The sequence below is a fragment of the Scylla paramamosain genome, unplaced genomic scaffold (genome assembly GCF_035594125.1).
Source record: "Scylla paramamosain isolate STU-SP2022 unplaced genomic scaffold, ASM3559412v1 Contig88, whole genome shotgun sequence".
NCBI lineage: Eukaryota > Metazoa > Arthropoda > Malacostraca > Decapoda > Portunidae > Scylla > Scylla paramamosain.
In genome coordinates, this window is record NW_026973753.1 from 113024 (window position 1) to 135000 (window position 21977).

Here is a 21977-nt window from a genome sequence, read left to right on the forward strand (position 1 = left end):
GTATCTTCTTTCTCTTCCTCATCTGTCTTCTCTGTTTTTGTAGGGACGCTTTCCACATCTTCGGTGTCTCCTTCAGTCTCTTCAGACTCATTTTTATCATATTCTTCCCAAACTGCGCTCTTCTCTTCTGCTGGATTATTTTCGACACTTTCCACGTTTTCATTGTGTTTTTCGTGAACTAGCTGTACTTCACTCATTGTTCCTGATTCTTTCTTCATCTCTGTATGATTTTGTTCCTCTGTATCTCCTTTGTCTTTCTTATTAGTCGTATTTTCATCAGCATTATTCTTTGTCTCGCATGGAATGTCTTTCTTGTGTATTTCCTGAACCTGAACGATCTGTTTTTCTTTGTTTGTTTCTTTAGGCTTCATAGACGCCTGCTTATCGCGACGGACGGTACGAGGTGCGCTGCGCTGCTGTTGGCGTGCAGCAGGAGCGTCTTTGTTGAATGACCGCACGTTCTTGGTTTGCATGGGGATTACTGGCGGCGGCTTTACAATTTCTGGAGTTGTTATGATGTTAACGGGTTTATCTTTCTTCTTAAAACTGTTGAACAAGGAAGTCGCGTAGTCGATCTTTACTTGGTTTTCGTCATCCCCGCGTTTAGCGCACTCGTACTTATCGTTCTCTTGTAACGGCTTATTTTTCTGTTTCTTAGCGGCATCGGTCTCGTCGCCGCCTGGAGCCGCTCGGTCCTTTTGAATAATTTTGAAGCTGGTTTCCGTGACATAAAGAACGAACTTTTCTGAATTTCGGTTCTCCATCTCTTGAAGGAAGGTTGCCAGGCGGCCAAAGAGGACAACCTTCTTTCCGCGCCGCTGCTTGATGGAGACCTTGACGGCCGTCTTGCCTGGCGTCCAGTATTCGCGGAAAACCATGCCGTCCATGTACATCACAGTCTCCAGAGACGTGTACTTCTGGAGACTGGGCTCTTCTTTATGCGGTTTGAAAAAGAATTTGGCTACCTTAGTGAAGCGAGGCCCTCGTGGCCAGCAACAGCAGAAGAAAGATTTCGCGTCGGGATCTCCCATGGATACTTTGACAGTGCGTGCTGGGCCGCGGAGAATGTCGCCATTCTCCACGACACACTCCCCACGCATGTATGTGCTGAAGGAGCGTCTACCATCCATCCTGTCTCCTGTCATCTGACAGACTGAATGTCCCACTAGGGTACACTAGTATTTAGGATACCTGAGGTGCTTGGAAAGTGCTTCACACTGGAGAGTTTGGAGTTGTGAAGAAATGCACACAGTGTTGCCGCCTTGCAGAGCACCGTCTTTAGGGTTCACAGGCAGGGATGCACGTGCACCACGGATAGGGTGTTGGGGCTCGGGAGGTGATCCTGCACTGGCAACTGTGATCGGGCGCGACCAATAGGAAACTTGAGCTGCATTGCAACAGCCAATCACAAACCACCTTTTATTATTATTATTATTATTATTATTATTATTATTATTATTATTATTATTATTATTATATAATAATAATAATAATAATAATAATAATAATAATAATTATTATTATTATCCCTCCACCTCCATGACTGTTCATCCAAATTATTCTCTACCCGCAAATACCAAACTTGCGTCACTTAATCTGGACGCGACCCACTAACTCTTGCCTAACGGGAACCTCGCAGCAGGGGAGGGGGAGAGGAAGGGCAGAGGTTATTACAAGGCCTTGGAAACACACAGGGCGGGTCAGGTTAGGTATTATCTGCGCTCACTAAAGTTCACGTGAAGTCAAAGAAGTGTGTGTGTGTGTGTGTGTGTGTGTGTGTGTGTGATTTTTTTTTTTACTATTGTATGGTGTATTTTTAAGCCTCTCTCTCTCTCTCTCTCTCTCTCTCTCTCTCTCTCTCTCTCTCTCTCTCTCTCTCTCTCTCTCTCTCTCTCTCTCTCTCCCTAGCATTTAACGCAAGCGGATTCTCTTGTGTGAAATGTTGTATGGTTGTATGTTACGAGAATTTATTTACACACACACACACACACACACACACACACACACACAGGAGGCACATATGGCGAGTCAACAACAAATATGCTAAAAAGAACAAAAACAATCATACAAACATTTATATTCGAAAAGGGAAAGCAATACAACTTAAAAAAAAACAATACAAAGATAAATGTACAAAGACACACAGAAAACAGCAATGGAGAGACAACAGGTACGTAGGAGGACAAATTTGTATAGATGGGGAGATAAGAGGGGAGGGGAGAGGACAGGAGAGAAGAGGGGAAGAGAGGAAAGGAGAGGAGAGGAGAGGAGAGGAGAGGAGAGGAGAGGAGAAGAGAGGCTAAGAGAGAAGAGAAGCGAGTTAGGACTGAAGTGAAACGAAGTGAAATAAAATGAGAAGAGGGAGAGAAGAGAAGAAAGGACAAAAAGAGAGAAGATAAAAATTAAACTTGAAGAGAAATGAGGAGACAAGATATAGGAAAAGAAATGGAGATGAAAGCAGCATAGGAGAAATGAGAAGAGAAGAGAGGAGAAATAAGAAAAGAAAATACCAGAGAAAAGGAGAAAAAAAATCTGAAATGACGATACGTGAAAGAAGATAAGAGAAGAGACGAGATGATGAAACAAGCATAGGTAAAAATAGGAGAGATAAAGAAAGAGAAACAGAAGAGAACAAAGGACATTTACTATCAACACACACACACACACACACACACACACACACACACACACACACACACACACTTCCCCTTAGGCAGACGCAGAAGGGCGCGCGATATCAACTTGCCTAACCGGAACCTGAAGCTGCTGCTGTTACCGAGCCGCCGCAGGTGTGATAATGACAGGTGTAGTGGTGAGGGACGCGACACTGGCGAATCATTAGGTGGTGGCGCGGAATGTAGCGAGGTAGAGCAGCGGTAACAGTGCTTGAAGTCCAGTAAATGAGACGCCAGTGTGTGTATGTGTGTGTGTGTGTGTGTGTGTGTGTGTGTGTGTGTGTGTGTGTGTGTGTGTGTGTGTGTGTGTGTGTGTGTGTGTGTGTGTGTTTAATGGGCCGTGAATAGTATGCATATTACTATTCGTTCGTGTTGATTTGACTTTGTTAATTTGTAATGTGTGTTTCTTGTGTTTCGTGTGAATTCTAATTTGTTGTCGGTATCTATCTATTTATGTATCTACCTATCTATCTATCTATCTATCTATCTATGAATCTGATAGAAAGCATTCATGTGATGAGCAGAGAGAGAGAGAGAGAGAGAGAGAGAGAGAGAGAGAGAGAGAGAGAGAGAGAGAGAGAGAGAGAGAGTCTGTTGTCCCACATCTGCCTCTCATTCCAAAGTTATCAGCGTAAAGTTCTTTCATTAGGGTTTATTTTACGCCTCCGTGCTCCTTTTTCCTTCCATACAATGCAGCCGTGAAGAGGAGATAGAGAACATGAAGTGGAGGGAAGTCGATGAAGAAGGAAGAATAGAAAAGTTAGGAGAGGAGATTAGAGGAGAGGATAAGGAGGAGGAGGAAGAGGAGAAAGAGGATAAAGAAGGGAATATGAAGTGGTGTACTAGGAGTGAAGGAGAGAAAAATAAATAAAGAGCGAATAGAAGGTAGATGAAATGATAAAAGGAGGGAAAGGAATGTAATAATGATGAAGTTGATATTGGTGGTTGTGATGGTGATGACGGTAACTTGATAGACACTCGTGGTGGTGGTGTTAATGGTTGTGATGATGTATGTGGTGGTGTATTGCTGTTTGTGGTAGGACTTCAGGTGGTGGTGGTGGTGGTGGTGGTGGTGGTGGTGGTTCTGGTGTTGGTGGATGGTGACTGTTAAGAATAAAGAGACCAGAAATGAAATCCAAATATTTATGAACAATATTGGTACATTAGAGAGAGAGAGAGAGAGAGAGAGAGAGAGAGAGAGAGAGAGAGAGAGAGAGAGAGAGAGAGAGAGAGAGAGAGAGAGAGAGAGAGAGAGAGAGAGAGAGAGAGAGAGAGCTAAAAGTCGAGGGTAGGGTGCTATAACTGGCTTTCATTTCACTTCAAACACTCATTTACGCAAATGTCCGCCAATTAAAGAGGAGTCTCCCGCCACGACGCGTCCGGTGTTCATGATCACTGAGTAAAAACACCGCGTGGCTGGAAATCTATCACCTGTGCACAGTGAAAACACCACGTGGCTGGAAATCTATCACCTGTGCACAGTAAAAACACCGCGTGGCTGGAAATCTATCACCTGTGCACTGGAAAGACAAAGGTGCGAAAAAAAGTGCAAGAACCTGAAATGGAAGCAGTTATCGTACTTACAAATTAATGAAACAAAAAAAAAAGATAAAATAAAAGACTATTCAGTTTCAATAAATGGAATATGAAGTTATGAAAAGAAAATAATAAATGATTGTCTAAAATTATTGCGCTACTTCTATAAAAATTAATTAAACAGAAAGGATGAAACAAAAAGACAATTCAGTTTCGGTAATTGGATACGAAGTCATGAAAAGAAAATGGTTAGCGATTGTGTAAACCATTGCTAAGGTAAGTTTACCACACCCCAATACAAATTAATCAAGCTGAGAAGGTAAAACAAAAGACGATTCAGTTTCTGTAAATCACATGTAAAATTCCGAAGAGAAAAAGGAATAAATAATAAAGTAATGATGCCGCTAAGATTGCCCAACTCCAATACAAATTAATCACACAAAAATATAGGAAAAGATTAACTTAAATGTGAAATTCTGAGAAGAAAATTAACAAATGATAGTCTAAAAATATGGCTGCGTCTGCCCTACCACAACACTTTATAATACATTAATACGGTAAGAAATTATACATGGACTTGAAGAGGAACACTTAAAGAAAGATAGATAGGCAAGGCTTGGATAAAGCATCGAATACAACAATACGTATGGCGTCTCCTCGGTCATCCTTTCAAAACTGCAAACACTGATGACAACTGCGCAGTTTCATACACGACAAAAATGTTTTCGAATCATTAATCTCTCCTGCATTGCCTGATGAAGGGAGCTGCGGGAAAAACTGTACTGCAATACTTTTACGCATTTTACAATCGCATCTATTCGGCATTTCAGGAATACAAATATTGGCACAAAGCCTCTGCGGGGGGTACGTGTATGGATTCAAAAATAGATGCAATTGCAAAAATGTTTGTAAATGGTGAAAAGAGCGCGTTTTCTTTCATGAATATACTTATTTCAGATGGAAATATTTTGTAGATACGCTTTTAGTTGAAGGTAAAGTCTGAAACTTACTTCAGTAACTGGCACGACTAAGGGATCAACACGCGCCGCATCACTGACAACAGCAGCAGCTATTCCCTCCTGTGACTCCCGGTGGGCCCCAATCCAGACGTCCTTGGCATTCCAAAAAGTGTCGGCAGAATATATGAACAGACCTCGAGGGCTTGTCCTTGGTCTTTAGTTGTCTCTTACGAATAATGAGCATGATCGAACCCCAGGGAAGAATGGCACTTATACCTCGTGATTCATGTCCTGCACGCGAGCACGGGTTGGCGGCCTGAGGTATGCAGCATTACGTTATGATTGGTCGCACGGAACAATACCTGAATTGATAAGTTGCCTCTCCGCTAATATCTGTGATTATGCGAGGGCAAGCATTATCGAAGGGTTTATTTCTCTTCCCTAGGTTGTTCTTCAGTGTCTGTCACGCAACAGCAAGGCACGGCAAGGCACATAGACGGACTGAGTCTCCTGTTCTTTGTCATGTGGCACATATATCGACAACGCCAAGTGGTGCTGAGCGAAGAGTTTTTATCCTAACTCAGCACCGTAGCTTCCCCGTGTGTACAGCCCCGAGACTAACACCTCTAAGAAGCTACGAACTGGACACCAATTGCTGGAAATCCGTCGACAAGTTAACAGGCCAAAGTCTCGTTCGTTATCTAAATTAACCACATAAATCGTTCCACTAACTAGAAACAGCCTTGCACCACCCAACGAATCGAGGAAGAGCTCTCAATCTGTTAGGGCCTGGCGAGGCTCTTCCTGGGTCTGTGAGGTGAATGCAGCCCACTGGCCGCCCGAGTTACGTCCACACTGGAAGAATGGAACAGCAGCTGGTGCCGTCTTTAGTTATTACAGTGATTATACGCCCCGCGGCTACCCGAGTTACGTCCACAGAGGATGCATGGAGCAGCAGCTGGTGGCATATATAGTTATTACAGTGATTACACCCCCTGTGGAAGAATGAAGCCGCAGCTGGAGGTGTCTATAATTGTTCTCTTTAAGGCAGGAATCCTCGCTCCCTTCTGACTGATAGAGGAACGACTGTGCTGAATTCCTTAATGCACCTAAGGAAATTATGGGGATTTCAAGAAAATTTTAAAAAATCATGTTTGCGTGGCGTGTGCACATAAACACACACACACACACACACACGAGCAAGCACAGCAAGCACAGCCCAGCATACACGAACAGTCTCCCGCCGGCGGAACATGCAATCATCACGAGCGGACGGAGAGCAAAACCCCTTCCCTCCCCGCCTCGCCACGCCGTTTTTAAATATCCATCTGAATGTAAATCACACCGGCAGCAGGACGCGCCAATATTCATGGCTACTGCAGTGACGGAGAGGCGTGCACCACCTCACGGAGACTGCGCCGCCACGACAACTGAATAAATAAGCAAATAAATATATACATAGATAATGAGACCTTGAGATTACGTATATAAATGCATAGTTTCCACCTGTTATTATCTTTATCTGTTCTTAGAGACGTAATATGCTCAGTCATTTTTTATTCTTTATGATGTTTTTTATTTATTTTTTTTTTAGACAGACACATTTTCTCTCTCTCTCTCTCTCTCTCTCTCTCTCTCTCTCTCTCTCTCTCTCTCTCTCTCTCTCTCTCTCTCTCTCTCTCTCTTGCCCTCCCAATTCAGTGATTTAATTTGAGCCAGGCCAAAATATCTCTCACAACAATTGCTGACAGACAATTTTAGTTGATAGCTCCTGGCGATCTCTGCTTCATACTTCCATAATTTTCTATTACCCAGCAGCCTCCTACCTGCCCTCCTCTCCCAGCTTCTTCTCCTTCTCTCTGTAACTTCATCTCAAGTTTCCTTTTCCTGACCGTTCTATTGCTGCTGTGGTAGACGGTCACTGTTCTTCTCCTAAATCTATTAACAGTGGTGTTCCTCAGGGTTATGTCCTGTCACCAACTCTCTTCTTATTATTCATTAATGATCTTCTAAACCAAACTTCTTGTCCTATCCACTCCTACGCTGATGATACCACCCTGCACTTTTCCACGTCTTTTCATAGACGTCCAACCCTTCAGGAGGTAAACATAGCACGCAGGGAAGCCACAGAACGCCTGACTTCTGATCTTTCTAAAATTTCTGATTGGGGCAGAGCAAACTTGGTATTGTTCAATGCCTCAAAAACTCAATTCCTCCACTCGACACAACCTTCCAGACAACTATCCCCTCTTCTTTAATGACACTCAACTGTCCCCCTCTTCTACACTGAACATCCTCGGTCTGTCCTTTACTTATAATCTGAACTGGAAACTTCACATCTCATCTCTAGCTAAAACAGCTTCTATGAAGTTAGGTGTTCTGAGACGTCTCCGCCAGTTTTTCTCACCCCCCCAGCTGCTAACTCTGTACAAGGGCCTTATCCGTCCATGTATGGAGTATGCTTCACATGCCTGGGGGGGTTCCACTCATACTGCTCTTCTAAACAGGGTGGAATCAAAAGCTTTTCGTCTCATCAACTCCTCTCCTCTAACTGACTGTCTTCAGCCTCTCTCTCACCGCGGCAATGTTGCATATCTAGCTGTCTTCTACCGCTATTTTCATGCTAACTGCTCTTCTGATCTTGCTAACTGCATGCCTCCCCTCCTTCCGCGGCATCGCTGCACAAGACTTTCTTCTTTCTCTCACCCCTATTCTGTCCACCTCTCTAACGCAAGAGTTAACCAGTATTCTCAATCATTCATCCCTTTCTCTGGTAAAATCTGGAACTCCCTGCCTGCTTCTGTATTTCCACCTTCCTATGACTTGAATTCCTTAAAGAGGGAGGTTTCAAGACACTTATCCACCAATTTTTGACCACTGCCTTGACCCTTTTACGGGACTGGCATTTCAGTGGGCATTTTTTTTTATTGATTTTTGTTGCCCTTGGCCAGTATCCTTCTTACATAAAAAAAAAAAAAAAAACTGGAAGTGATGCGAGTATTGTAGAATCAGTTCACAGAAGTCGCGGTGCCTGTCATTCAAGTAACTGTGCATTCTGTCCTCGTGGAAGTTGTAATATCATCCGTGTCTTGCCTTTATGTTTTCTGTTATTTTCTTGTTATTTTTCACTTGTTCCTGTCTCAGTTTTTTTTTTTTTCTATCTTAGCCACCTCTTGGTTGCAGAGGGTGGAAGTGAAAAAGGTGATGGGGTGTGGAATGCAAGGTGGAATTTGCATTTACGGAGCAGATTTAGGTGAATAGATGGAAAGAAGACTGATGGTGTGGAGTAGAAGTGGAGGTGGGGAGATGAGAGTGAAGGGAAGATGAAGTGAAGTGAAGCGACGATGGGGAGATAGTAGATTGATTGATACAGGAGGAGGAGGTGCAGTGTGGAGTGCATGGCAGGGGTGTAATGGGGAGGAGGCAGACAGCTGGAAGGAGAAGGCAGAGTGTGGGGAGGAGGAGGGTCTGGGAAGAGAAATGTAGGCTGAGCATAGTGGTCGGGTAATGGTAAATACATGCACGAACTGTCCTCGTCTCCCCGAAATTGCCCTAATGACCCACTTACTGCCACACAAGCCGCTGCTCATCTCTTCTTATTTCTTGCCTTTTACGCACGCCAAGGAATGCACACCACGAACATTCCACATGAATTTTACACGCGATAAAATAAGATCTTTGGGTCAGCGTGCTAACTATGGGGGATCCCTGTCAGAGAATATATATATATACCTGATAAATACAAGAATATACTCGTATATACCACGAGCATGCACGAGTTCATATTATGGTCGCATTTTGAAGTGTTTTACGACATATGGAAACCGTACACACAAACACACACACACACACACGCACACACACACACACACACACACGCACACACACAGAGAAGGACATCAATGCATAATGCAACATATATATTTTTTTCTCCTTTATATATAAATATTTTTGCAATCGTTGTTTTGCATTACATGTATTTCACCGACCTTGAACAAATCACAATGTCGGAGCTGAATTTTTACAATAGACTGCAATCGCTGGTATTATTATTATTATTATTATTATTATTATTATTATTATTATTATTATTATTATTATCATTATTATTATTATTATTATCATTATTATTATTATCATTATTATTATTATTATTATCATCATCATCATCACCATTACCATTATTTTCGCAAACAAGATACCAGTAACTATGAAGGTCGTTTAAGTTACGTTATGGGCACGGCAACAAAAAACACACACACACACACACACACACACACACACGTCCAGGTACTATTTCGGTGTATTGGTGTGCTCTGATGTGGCCTAATTAAACCTACGCGGGGAGCCGAATGATCACGTCTCGAAAATGGACACTGCACATCATTACTATCTATTCACGTCAAAGCAAGTCCGTCAAACTCTCAAGATTTGTTCAAAGATTATTCGATACACTGGTGAAGCGCTTCGTTAATCATCACCATTAAAACTACAAGATTCTACAGCAGGAAAATGGGCTTCAGTGCTTAGAGAGGGAGGGATTAGACAGCGCTCGCTACACTGGTACACCGCCTTAGAAGTACTGTGTTACACTGTCGATACATTTGCACAATTCTTGGCTTACATCACGTGCCTATTCTTTGCGTGTCCGATATGAATTAAGATTATCAAAGTTCCTATAGACATGCACATATAAAGAACGTCTGGCCTTATAGAATGATACGGCTGGGTAAGTTCAGAGGGCGGCCACTGGTTTAATGCATCATATATATGTAAATTGCCTATACTGGGAAATTGATGTACAAATGCACCACTACATCATGCCGCCAGTCCCGCCAGCGACCCCGAGCTGCCAGGATGGTGTTCGTGTGGCGAGGCGAGGCAATTTGTTGAAGGCTACACTGATTAGTTTCTACGCTAAATATCACTTTCATTCACTATACTCTTACTCTCATTTCACTATCCTTTCCATGTTCTTCCCGCTAATTCATTTCAGGCTTCTTCTAGTACGTGCAAGAGGAGGCGTGAAAGTATGTGTGTATCAATAATGCGAGAAAGGAAATTAATTATACGTGTTTATCTATCGTGACTGCATTCCAGAGCTTCAAAGACTCCACTCCAAGTGAATCATCTCATTCACTTCACGCTTCTAGAAACATGAAGCGTCTGTGTATCTATGAATACGAGAAAGAAGTGCAACATTTATCACTATATTCATGATGACTTCATTCCGGAGCTTCAACGATTCGACTTCAAGTGAGTTGGCTTCGCATTCCTCCAAAGCTCTGCAGCTTATGAATTGGGGTGGTGGAGACGTGTGGCATCACCGGTGGCTACTCCTGCAGGATGAAGCGTACACCGAGTCGCTGATATACAGAACAGCCAGCAAAGCTTTCTAACTGAACTGACCTCCAAGCAGTAATCGTTGCATGAATGAAAGGAGTCCATAAATATTATGTAATAAACTTATTACTCACATAGTTGCCACGTGTCTCCACACGCTCTCTCTCTCTCTCTCTCTCTCTCTCTCTCTCTCTCTCTCTCTCTCTCTCTGAGCAACATGACGTGTCACATATTATAAGATGCGAAAACATATCTTATACTGAGTAAAAACCTTATATAAACATCTACAAAGGGAGAGGAGGAGACGGTGAAAAGAGAGGTTTACGTGAAGGAGTGGGAGAAGGGGAGGGGAGGAGGCGATGGGGAGGAAGACATTGGGGGAGGAGCATAAGATGGAAGCGCGGGAAAATTTATCCTCGACAAAGTGGTATGATTCATTGCCTTCTACATAATATATCGTGTGTACTTCACCAGTAAGGCTTACTGTGGTGCGCGAAGACCGTGTTTGCAGTGTGAGAGAGGATACAAAGGAGGCACAGCTGATATGTAAGCAGCTGATACAGTCATGGTGGGGTGGCGGGGTAGGGAAGGGAATTTCCTGCTACAAGGGCAAGTCTAGTCACTTCATATAAACACTAACCTCCTTTTGTTGCAATGACCACGTGAGGTGTTGGGAGAAGCCAGTGCCAGCCTCAGTACAGAGTTGTGTTCGCTGTGTCAAGGGTTGTGATGTCTTCCTCAGCGCCTCCGCAATGCTCCTAGTGTCCTGAGGCGGCAGCAATCCCATGTTTACTTTTCGTTTGCTCTTCTCTCGTCCAGCAGCTCACACACCTCTTCATCAGAGGCCACACAGTCACCAGACCCACGCACTGCACGCCGCTGCATGCCCTGGCCCATGACGTCAAGTTTGCTGCTGGCGGAGTGATACACCTCCCTGACGGTGAGAAGGTGCCACCTCATCATTAATTTCCTGCATTATTTTAACCTTGTATGTAATTTTTTTTTTTAAGTCTTGATGGTTTGTGATGAAAGTTAGTGTTGTCATAGTATGATTTATGGTTTTAAAAGTACAATGGATGTACAGTACGTATAGTTTAGCAACATCACCAACGCCTCATCTTAACTATACTACCGCCCTCCGCCCCTCCCTCACTCCCTCCCTCCTCTCGGCTCTGCGTCCGTCCTTATGTAGTTTTCGTGGCCTTCGTGATGAAGTATGGAAGGTTTTGATAACATTACTCAAGGTTTTAATCATAATAGATCTCAGTACACTTTAAAAATCATTGTCTTTTTATGTATTTTTATGTAGAACTAGCGCTCCCTCCCTCTTTCTGTCCAACCCACTCTCCTTTCGTGTCTTCCACGGTGTCTCCCTTTCGTCCACCTTTCCACCACCACATATCCAGCCATCTCCGCACACCATAACGAATCTGACAACGGTATATCTGTGAGGAAGATTTTCTATTCACAGTAAAATATTTTCTAAAGTCAGAGAATCCGTGAAACTACGCGCATTGCATCCTGAATAGTTTAGTGGATACGTATTTGAGGAAAGTCTTTTTGAAACACATGTAATACTCAAGTGAATGTAGATGGACGAACCTTGAAAAATGTATATATTTGTAAGAAACTCGATATTAAATATTGATATAAGTTTGGCTATTTCAAACTTAAAGAGGACGAACTCTGGTATCACTTAGGTTAGAAAGGCGAGTACTCAGCCGCCACCAGCGCCACCTCAGCCTCACTACAACTAAATTCGGGAGTTGGAAGCAATGCGTGTTGCCCGCGTCATCTCCGCCACAGGTGTCTAAAGGGATGTCACTCAATGACCGAGAGGAAGACGTAACGAAATGTAAAGGCGGCGGCTAAACTCTGCAAAAATAATGTTCGCAACTTTTCGTCACGATGCACCGCCGGAGGAGCGTCTCAGAATTAAAAAGTTTAGGTATTAAAGTTCAAAAGTGGTGACGGGCGGTAGTCCCTTGCGACTGAGAGAGAGAGAGAGAGAGAGAGAGAGAGAGAGAGAGAGAGAGAGAGAGAGAGAGAGAGAGAGAGAGAGAGAGAGAGAGAGAGAGAGTGTGTGTGTGTGTGTGTGTGTGTGTCTACCTGCTGTCCACTTTCCTCCTCGTTACATTTCCAGTACAACACATCCAACCCACACCCGCCCGCGAAAAAAAAAAGAAAAAAAAAACTTCAAAATGAGAATCCAATGGCTGTCACGTGTCCTGTCGGCTGGAAGTGCATTACCAGTACACCTTATATTACACTCATTTTCTGCCTGTCCGTCTGTCTGTTAGGCGGAGTTTCAGGTACTCTCTCCCCCTCTCTCTCCCTTCCCCTCTATCTCTCTACTAGCTTAACTTGAAGTTCCCCAAACAAGCGAGGCAGCGCTGGGCAAAGGAACACACAGGCTTCCAGCGTTACACAAGGCTGTGACAATAACATCCGCGAGCCTCGTGTGTGTACCTGAGGTAAGGGCGAAGCTCTGAGAGGCGAGGGGCGAGGAGGGACTACATGCGGATACAATTGCAAAACATCTATTAAGGATGTGCTGGTGTAGGAGAAGGGAATCTGGTACTGTTGTGTGTACATATAAAGAATGAACAGTCAGTGTGTGTGTGTGTGTGTGTGTGTGTGTGTGTGTGTGTGTGTGTGTGTGTGTGTGTGTGTGTGTGTGTGTGTGTGTGTGTGTGTGTGTGTGTGTGTACTATGCTGGAAGGGAAAGGCCTGCCCAGGGCTGTTGTTGTGTGCGCTGCTCCCTGTAGGCGTCCCTTCAATGGCCAAGAGACTGCGGTGACCTTTCCTTGAAGAATGATTGGTGTACAGAAGGAAGTGGACGCTGGAGTGCACGTGACAGGCGGCGGCGCAGGGAAGGCTGCACAAACAGTACATAACACAATCTATTCTTTCACATAAGAGCTGTGTCAAGGTGTACTTACATGGCGTATACAAGTTGAATAATACATACCAGTAGTGTATTATTATATTAGATTAGATAAGCACCAGTAACAGATCAATACACTTGTTATGAATGTTTCTATTCATATCTACTGTATATATACAGATAGTTGCCCAATGTTCCCTCAAAGAGAGAGAGAGAGAGAGAGAGAGAGAGAGAGAGAGAGAGAGAGAGAGAGAGAGAGAGAGAGAGAGAGAGTTGAAAAGGCAAAGGTGTACATTTTAGTTAGAAAGAATGGAATGGAAATACAACAACATTTTTACTGCTCGTCACTGGGATAAAGGAATGAATGTAATAACAAGTAAATAAGTAAATAATATTACACGCTATGCTATTTTGAAAACACTTTTGGTTGAAATATTTGCCTCACCTCCTATGAAGCGGGCTCACTTTATTTTCTATTACAGCATTTGTTTGTGACTCATTCCTCTCCAGCAAGAGTACAGTAATTCTTCAAAAAGATATACAAAATACATTGTCACAAGTTTTGAGACGAATGTCTCTCATTATCATTTGGTGATATTCTTTTTTTTTTCTAAGGACATTCATCAATATTAACTTTTCTATGATTTTAAAGCTTCTGTTAAATCTCTATAGATTCTAGTGATATACAGTATGATTTCGCTCATGTCGTGAAAATATTTCAATAACCGATCGATATTGACGTAACCTTGCTGCAGGAATATCTAACCTGTAGGGGTTTTAATGACGTAATCGATGCTACATTCTGACGGTAACATAATACCAGGCGACTGCTACGATTTGGGGCGATGTGTTAAGGTGCATACACACTGCGCTGATGTTTCGTGTTAGCACGCCATATGACGTGTTAACACGTGTTAGCAAAAAATCTGAAACAGGCGTTCTCATAATGAAGTTCACACTGGTCTGATATGTCGCGTAACACGTCAGCTGACGTGTTACGCGACATAACATGCATCAACACGCATCAGATCAAATTCAAAACTCCCAGATATTCGTCAGAAGGAAATCTGCGTCAGATAGGTGTAGGCGCATATTATTGTATAGTGTTTTGATATTATTCAATAGTGTTTCGAAGTCCTACAGGAACGGAGGCAGTATATTTTTCTATGTAATATCTTACATATCTATGTGTTTCATGTACCTAATTAGCTGAAAATAATATTAAGACATAATTGTGTAAGTTTTACTCACCTCAAGCATACAGCAAGTCTCTCTTCTGCTGCTATACATTTCTTTAGTTGAGTGTTGGATTTTGTAATTGCTGATTTTATTATGTCTAAAAGGTTGTAGAACTCTTCTTTTGTCATCCTAAAGTACATAACAAGACGATCTTCCTGTGACAGTAGCTGGGGAAATAGGTGATGAAACTCGCCCAAACTATCCCTTTCGGCGTTTATCACATTTGTTTGAGTTTTTTCTCCAGAAGTAGCAAGCGCTATAGCTATTGCTACTAATTGCTCCTCTTCTTCATCGAGTTCATTTAACATATTTTCATTCATTTTCAATTTTTACAACACAAAATTGGAGGATAAGAAAGAAAGAACGTGCTCACTCCACAAAAAATCAAATCTTTCTGACGTAACATGCATCAGATAAATAAAAACGTCGTTGTGTTATATGATGCAATCTGTTGCTGTGTGTTGACACGTCACATGGCGTGTTAACACGAAACATCAGCGCAGTGTGTATGCACCTTTACACTCCATCTGAGCGGCATCGTTTCTGGGCTGGACATTATTCCCTGTCGACAAGTTGTTCCGGAGTTCAAAGCATTTTTTCATGATGGACGCTGTCAGAGGTAGCACACGCCACGCACACACCGGCACACACCGTGATACACCACTGTGGCTGAGCTCACTGGTGTAGCACAACACACACACACACATACATACACACACACACACACATACATACACACACACACACTCACACATAGGGTACATTTACAGTTGAATAGACAGATGATACAAACGCACACAATGTAACTTTGCCTATAGTGTTGCTTTTTGTTATCATTGAGGCTGCTTCTATCCACTACTACTACTACTACTACTACTACTACTACTACTGCTACTACTGCTTAAACTGCTCCGTACGTACTAATACTCCTGCTATTACTTCCACTATTACTGGATTTAGCGGGGGTAGCGCTGCCAGGTCGCCATCTACTTCATTCTATTCACGAAGCGTCGTAAATTCTGGCGACACTTATTGGATTCCTAGGATTGTCAGGACGCGCGGGGTTGTCACTCGTCCGTGGCGGGAAGTGGTCCAATATCGAAAAGATTTGCCTTAAGGGGAAGCGTTACGAAGATGGAGTAACCCAAAGCATCTCAGATTCAGTGCTGCAGGAGGAGAAGGAAGAGGAGGAGGAGGAGGAGGAGGAGGAGGAGGAGGAGGAGGAGGAGGAAGAGGGAGAGGAAGAGGAAGAGTAGGAGGAGGAGAAGAACCATAACAACAACGATAACGAAAAGGAAAGATGACATGCGTAATACAAGACACTCCCAAAACTGTATATAGGATTATAAATATATGAGCAGCCTACATAAGATTGAATACGATTTCTTCCACGTCTTCTGAAGTGTTACCAATATTTTACTATGACTTGAAACTCTTCCCTGCATATCCTCTTTTCAAAGTTGTTGTGGTGTACAGAGGTGTCTGGATATGCGGCGGTGGGAAGGCGTAGGGAAGAGACGGTTGAAGGAAGGAGGGACGAGAGGAGGGAAGGAGAGAGGGAGGGGCGGAGGCAAGTAGTATAGTTACGATGAGGTAGTGATGTTACTAAACTATACGTACATCCACTGTCCTTATAAACCCTTAAAATTATGCTATGATAACACTGTAAGTTTCATCACAAACCATCACGGCTTAAAAAAAATCACATATAAGGATAAAACAATGCAGGAAATGAATGATGAGGTGGCACCGTCTCACCGTCAGGGAGGTGCATCTCTCCGCCAGCAGCAAACTTGACGTCACTACTTGGCGCGCGAAGGTCCAATGTGAGACCGTTTGGTTACTGCTTGTAATTTGAAAACACAACCTGTGAGCAGTAGCCAGGGCGTGCAGCGGCGTGCAGTGCGTGGGTATGGTGACTGTGTGGCCTCTGATGTGCAGGTGTGTGAGCTGCTGGACGAGAGAAGAGCAAACGAAAAGTAAACATGGGATTGCTGCCGCCTCAGGACACTAGGAGCATTGCGGAAGCGCTGAGGAAGATAATACAACTCTTGACGCAGCGAACACAACTCTGTACTGAGGCAGGCAGTGGCTTCTCCCAACACCTCACGTGGTCATCACAACAAGGTTAGTCTTACTATGATATTAGTTTTGCCTTTGTAGCGGCGAGCCGTATGTCCACCCAGAGACCAGATCAAAGTTGTCAATGTTACTTTTTTCTTACACGCTGCAAACACACGGTAATCCTGCACTAGGGTAGCCCTTAGTGGTGAAGCAAAAGGCGATCCCTTACCATGAACACAATAGATCGTGACATACTTGTTGTGGAGGATCAATTTCCCCGCTATACACTCCCCCCCATCTCCCTCTCCTCCGTCCCTCCCTCGCCTGTCACTCTCCATCCTCCGTCTATCCTCTCTCTCTCTCTCTCTCTCTCTCTCTCTCTCTCTCTCTCTCTCTCTCTCTCTCTCTCTCTCTCTCTCAGCAGCAGAAGCAAACTTATGTCAATAACAATAAGTAATATAATAATGATAATAAAGATAATGATAGTAATAATAATAATAATAATAATAATAATAATAATAATAATAATAATAATAATAATAATAATAACCTTCCCTCCAAAAACTAATATATCCTCCAACATTTCCTCCCGTCTCTGCCTCCACATCTCCCGTCCCTGGACCCACATTCCTTCCCGCCGCTGCCCTCAGATCCCATCCCGTCACTGGCACCAAATATCTTCCCGTCCCGCGCCCTGGATCTCCCGTCGCTAGGCAACATCTCCGATAATTAGCTGGCAGACAGGGCAGCGGGGGCTGAGGAGAGCGAGAGGGAGACAGGCGGCACGGTATGTGTGTGTGTGTGTGTGTGTGTGTGTGTGTGTGTGTGTGTGTGTGTGTGTGTGTGTGTGTGTGTGTGTGTTTATTTTTAGTTAGTGTGTGAAGTTCTGTGTGCACCATATTTGACAATTATATATATATATATATATATATATATATATATATATATATATATATATATATATATATATATATATATATATATATATATATATATATATATATATATATATATATATATATATATATATATATATATATATATATATATATATATATATATATATATATATATATATATATATATATATATATATATATATATATATATATATATATATATATATTATGTAAATATGTATATAATTTGTGTGTATATAGTTATCTAATGTATTACGTGACTTATCTGTCTGTCTGTCTATCCGTGTGTGTGTGTGTGTGTGTGTGTGTGTGTGTGTGTGTGTGTGTGTGTGTGTGTGTGTCGTGGCCTCTCGCTCAGCCATTCCACCTGTCTTTACTTCACTGCAGGATACAGAAATCAAATCGTTATCAGGCAGCACACGAGCCTTAGAATAGAAGTTTTAGTGTTGCGCGGTTTCTATAGTACACGCCACAACAGCAGCAGCAGCAGCAGCAGCAGCAGCAGTAAGAGTGTTTTATTCATTCATTCACTTCGTTCCGTATTCATTTGTTTTATTTACTTATTTTTGTAGAGTATAGGCGTGTGTTGGGTGGGGGAGCGTTCTCGTGATGGGCCAGCCAGGCAAAGCTTTGGTACACGAATTCCTGGGAAAACTAGTAATTGGTTAAATGTTTCGTGCAGGGAAAGGCGAAGTGCTGACACGGAACCCTGAGTGCTTTGACCATGGTTATTTTTTTCACTCTACCAAAAGTGTCAGGGCATCTTGCGGCAGAAGGAGATAATAGAGGAGGCTGTGAAGGAGTGAGGTGGAGGAGGAGGAGGACGATGACTAAAAAGGTGGTGGATAAAGAGGAGAGTCGTAACAAATAAGGGAGAGGGGCACTCGGAGGAAAAACGAGGGAGTAAAAACCAACTAGAGGAAGGTATGAAAGCTACATACCACAACCTCACTCAGCGTTAACCCCACACTAAACACACCACTACACTCCTCACAAAAAACACCCACACACTGACACACACACACACACACACACACACACACACACACACACACACACACACACATAAATGGGGAACGCCGCAAAAACTTTACTGTCGTGATACTCTTGCCCTCACACACAAACACACACACACACAGCAACTAAATAAATAAATACACAGTTAACCAAGGAACAGGTGAACTACACATTTACCTGTGGCACTTCGACTGATTGCTTTGGGCAGGTAATTCTCTCACGGCACATCAGTTAGCATGGAGAGAATAACACCAAGGTTTACCATTACACCAGCCGAAACGATAATTACTCCCAGTGAGGTCTAAAGCACTGTTCAGGGGGTGCTGTGAACTTATCATTAAACCCAGCTGTGACCTCACTGAACGTTTCCCTTTGTGTCTCACAACACAAGGGGGCAGTCACAGCCTGCCCTCTAAAGACAACTCTCTTCCTCCACACAAAACTACAAGCACCTAATAACACACACACCCTTCACTCAAAAATTTTAAAATCATGGCGACTCCTACACCAGCCTCGGAGTCCCCATCTGGAGAGGGGACCATAAATGTCCCCTGGTCGGACTGCCTTTCTGTCGACGACCCTAAGTGTCTTGACACCCCCCTCAACTTTTTCTTCATTAACTTCTGCAACATTCGCGGTCTAAGATCTGATTTTCAATTTGTAGAACACCACCTCTCCTCTTCTAAACCTCATCTTCTTTTCCTCACTGAAACTCAGGTGTCTGAGGCAACTGACAGTAGCCCCTTTTCTGTTCCCTCCTACTTTCTCTATCCTCATTTTCGATCGAAAGCTGGATGCTGCGTTTATGTGCGCAATGACTTAACCTGCTCTCGTGCCCACGCTCTTGAATCTTCCGAGTTTTCCACCATCTGGCTACGACTACAGAGTCACTCTCGTACTAAATTTATCTGTGCTGTATACCTCTCTCCTAACTCCTCTGACTATAAGAAATTCTTTGACTACTTAACTTCCAAAGTGGAGCACATTCTGACCCTCTTCCCTTTTGCAGAGATCTCCATTCTTGGAGACTTCAATGTTCACCACCAGCTTTGGCTTTCCTCTCCCTTCACTGACCATCCTGGTGAACTAGCCTACAACTTTGCTATCCTCCATGACCTAGAGCAATTGGTGCAACACCCTACTCGTATTCCTGACCGTCTTGGAGATACGCCCAACATTCTTGACCTTTTCCTGACCTCTAATCCTTCTGCTTATGCTGTCACCCTTTCTTCTCCGTTGGGCTCCTCCGATCACAATCTCATATCTTTATCTTGTCCTATCACTCCAATCCCTCCTCAGGATCCCCCTAAGCGAAGGTGCCTCTGGCGTTTTGCTTCTGCTAGTTGGGGGGACCTGAGGAGGTATTTTGCTGATTTTCCTTGGAATGACTACTGCTTCCGTGTCAGAGACCCGTCTTTGTGTGCTGAGCGCATAACAGAGGTGATAGTGTCTGGCATGGAGGCGTACATTCCTCACTCTTTTTCTCGTCCTAAACCTTCTAAACCTTGGTTTAACACAGCTTGTTCTCGTGCTATACATCGTGATTTCTGGCATCTAGCCAAAAATATCTCCAATAACTTTGCTTCTTCTTCTTTCTCTCCTCTACTTCAACCAGATGGCACCACTGCTACCACATCTATTTCTAAAGCTGAACTCTATGCTCAAACCTTTGCTAAAAACTCTACCTTGGACGATTCTGAGCTTGTTCCTCCCTCTCCTCCACCCTCTGACTACTTCATGCCACCTATTAAAATTCTTCGCAATGATGTTTTCCATGCCCTCGCTGGCCTAAACCCTCGGAAGGCTTATGGACCTGATGGGGTCCCTCCTATTGTTCTCCGAAACTGTGCCTCCGTGCTTGCACCTTGCCTAGTCGAACTCTTTCAGCTCTGTCTGTTAACATCTACCTTTCCTTCTTGCTGGAAGTTTGCCTACATTCAACTTGTTCCTAAAAAGGGTGACCGCTCTAATCCCTCAAACTACCGTCCTACTGCTTTAATTTCCTGCTTATCTAAAGTTTTTGAATCTATCCTCAACAGGAAGATCCTTAAACATCTATCATTTCACAACCTTCTATCTGATCGCCAGTATGGGTTCCGTCAAGGCCGCTCTACTGGTGATCTTCTGGCTTTCCTTACTGAGTCTTGGTCATCCTCTTTTAGAGATTTTGGTGAAACTTTTGTTGTTGCCTTGGACATATCAAAAGCCTTTGATAGAGTCTGGCACAAAGCTTTGATTTCCAAACTACCTTTTTATGGTTTCTATCCTTCTCTCTGTAACTTCATCTCAAGTTTCCTTTCTGACCGTTCTATTGCTGCTGTGGTAGACGGTCACTGTTCTTCTCCTAAATCTATTAACAGTGGTGTTCCTCAGGGTTCTGTCCTGTCACCCACTCTCTTCTTATTATTCATTAATGATCTTCTAAACCAAACTTCTTGTCCTATCCACTCCTACGCTGATGATACCACCCTGCACTTTTCCACGTCTTTTCATAGACGTCCAACCCTTCAGGAGGTAAACATATCACGCAGGAAAGCCACAGAATGCCTGACTTCTGATCTTTCTAAAATTTCTGATTGGGGCAAAGCAAACTTGGTATTGTTCAATGCCTCAAAAACTCAATTCCTCCATCTATCAACTCGACACAACCTTCCAGACAACTATCCTCTCTTCTTCAATGACACTCAGCTGTCCCCCTCTTCTACACTGAACATCCTCGGTCTGTCCTTTACTTATAATCTGAACTGGAAACTTCACATTTCATCTCTAGCTAAAACAGCTTCTATGAAGTTAGGTGTTCTGAGACGTCTCTGCCAGTTTTTCTCACCCCCCCCCCGCTGCTAACTCTGTACAAGGGCCTTATCCGTCCATATATGGAGTATGCTTCACATGTCTGGGGGGGTTCCACTCATACTGCTCTTCTAGACAGGGTGGAATCAAAAGCTTTTCGTCTCATCAACTCCTCTCCTCTAACTGACTGTCTTCAGCCTTTCTCTCACCGCCGCAATGTTGCATATCTAGCTGTCTTCTACCGCTATTTCCATGCTAACTGCTCTTTTGATCTTGCTAACTGCATGCCTCCCCTTCTTCCGCGGCGTCGCTGCACAAGACTTTCTTCTTTCTCTCACCCCTATTCTGTCCACCTCTCTAACGCAAGAGTTAACCAGTATTCTCAATCATTCATCCCTTTCTCTGGTAAACTCTGGAACTCCCTGCCTGCTTCTGTATTTCCACCTTCCTATGACTTGAATTCCTTCAAGAGGGAGGTTTCAAGACACTTATCCACCAATTTTTGACCACTGCTTTGACCCTTTTATGGGACTGGCATTTCAGTGGG

The 21977-nt window shown here is 43.3% G+C and overlaps 1 long non-coding RNA gene across 4 annotated transcripts in view; it reads right to left on the minus strand.

The window, feature by feature from the left end:
- The window catches only part of LOC135098860 (uncharacterized), a 128934-nt gene that overhangs the window by 87641 nt on the left and 19316 nt on the right, over positions 1-21977 (minus strand). For 3 of the 4 annotated variants that reach the window (XR_010267453.1, XR_010267452.1, XR_010267455.1), the window contains exon 4: positions 11154-11447. This is a non-coding gene — a long non-coding RNA (uncharacterized LOC135098860). Of the gene's footprint in view, positions 1-11024; positions 11448-21977 lie in introns of those variants that run through there. The other variant, XR_010267454.1, reaches the window with a different exon arrangement.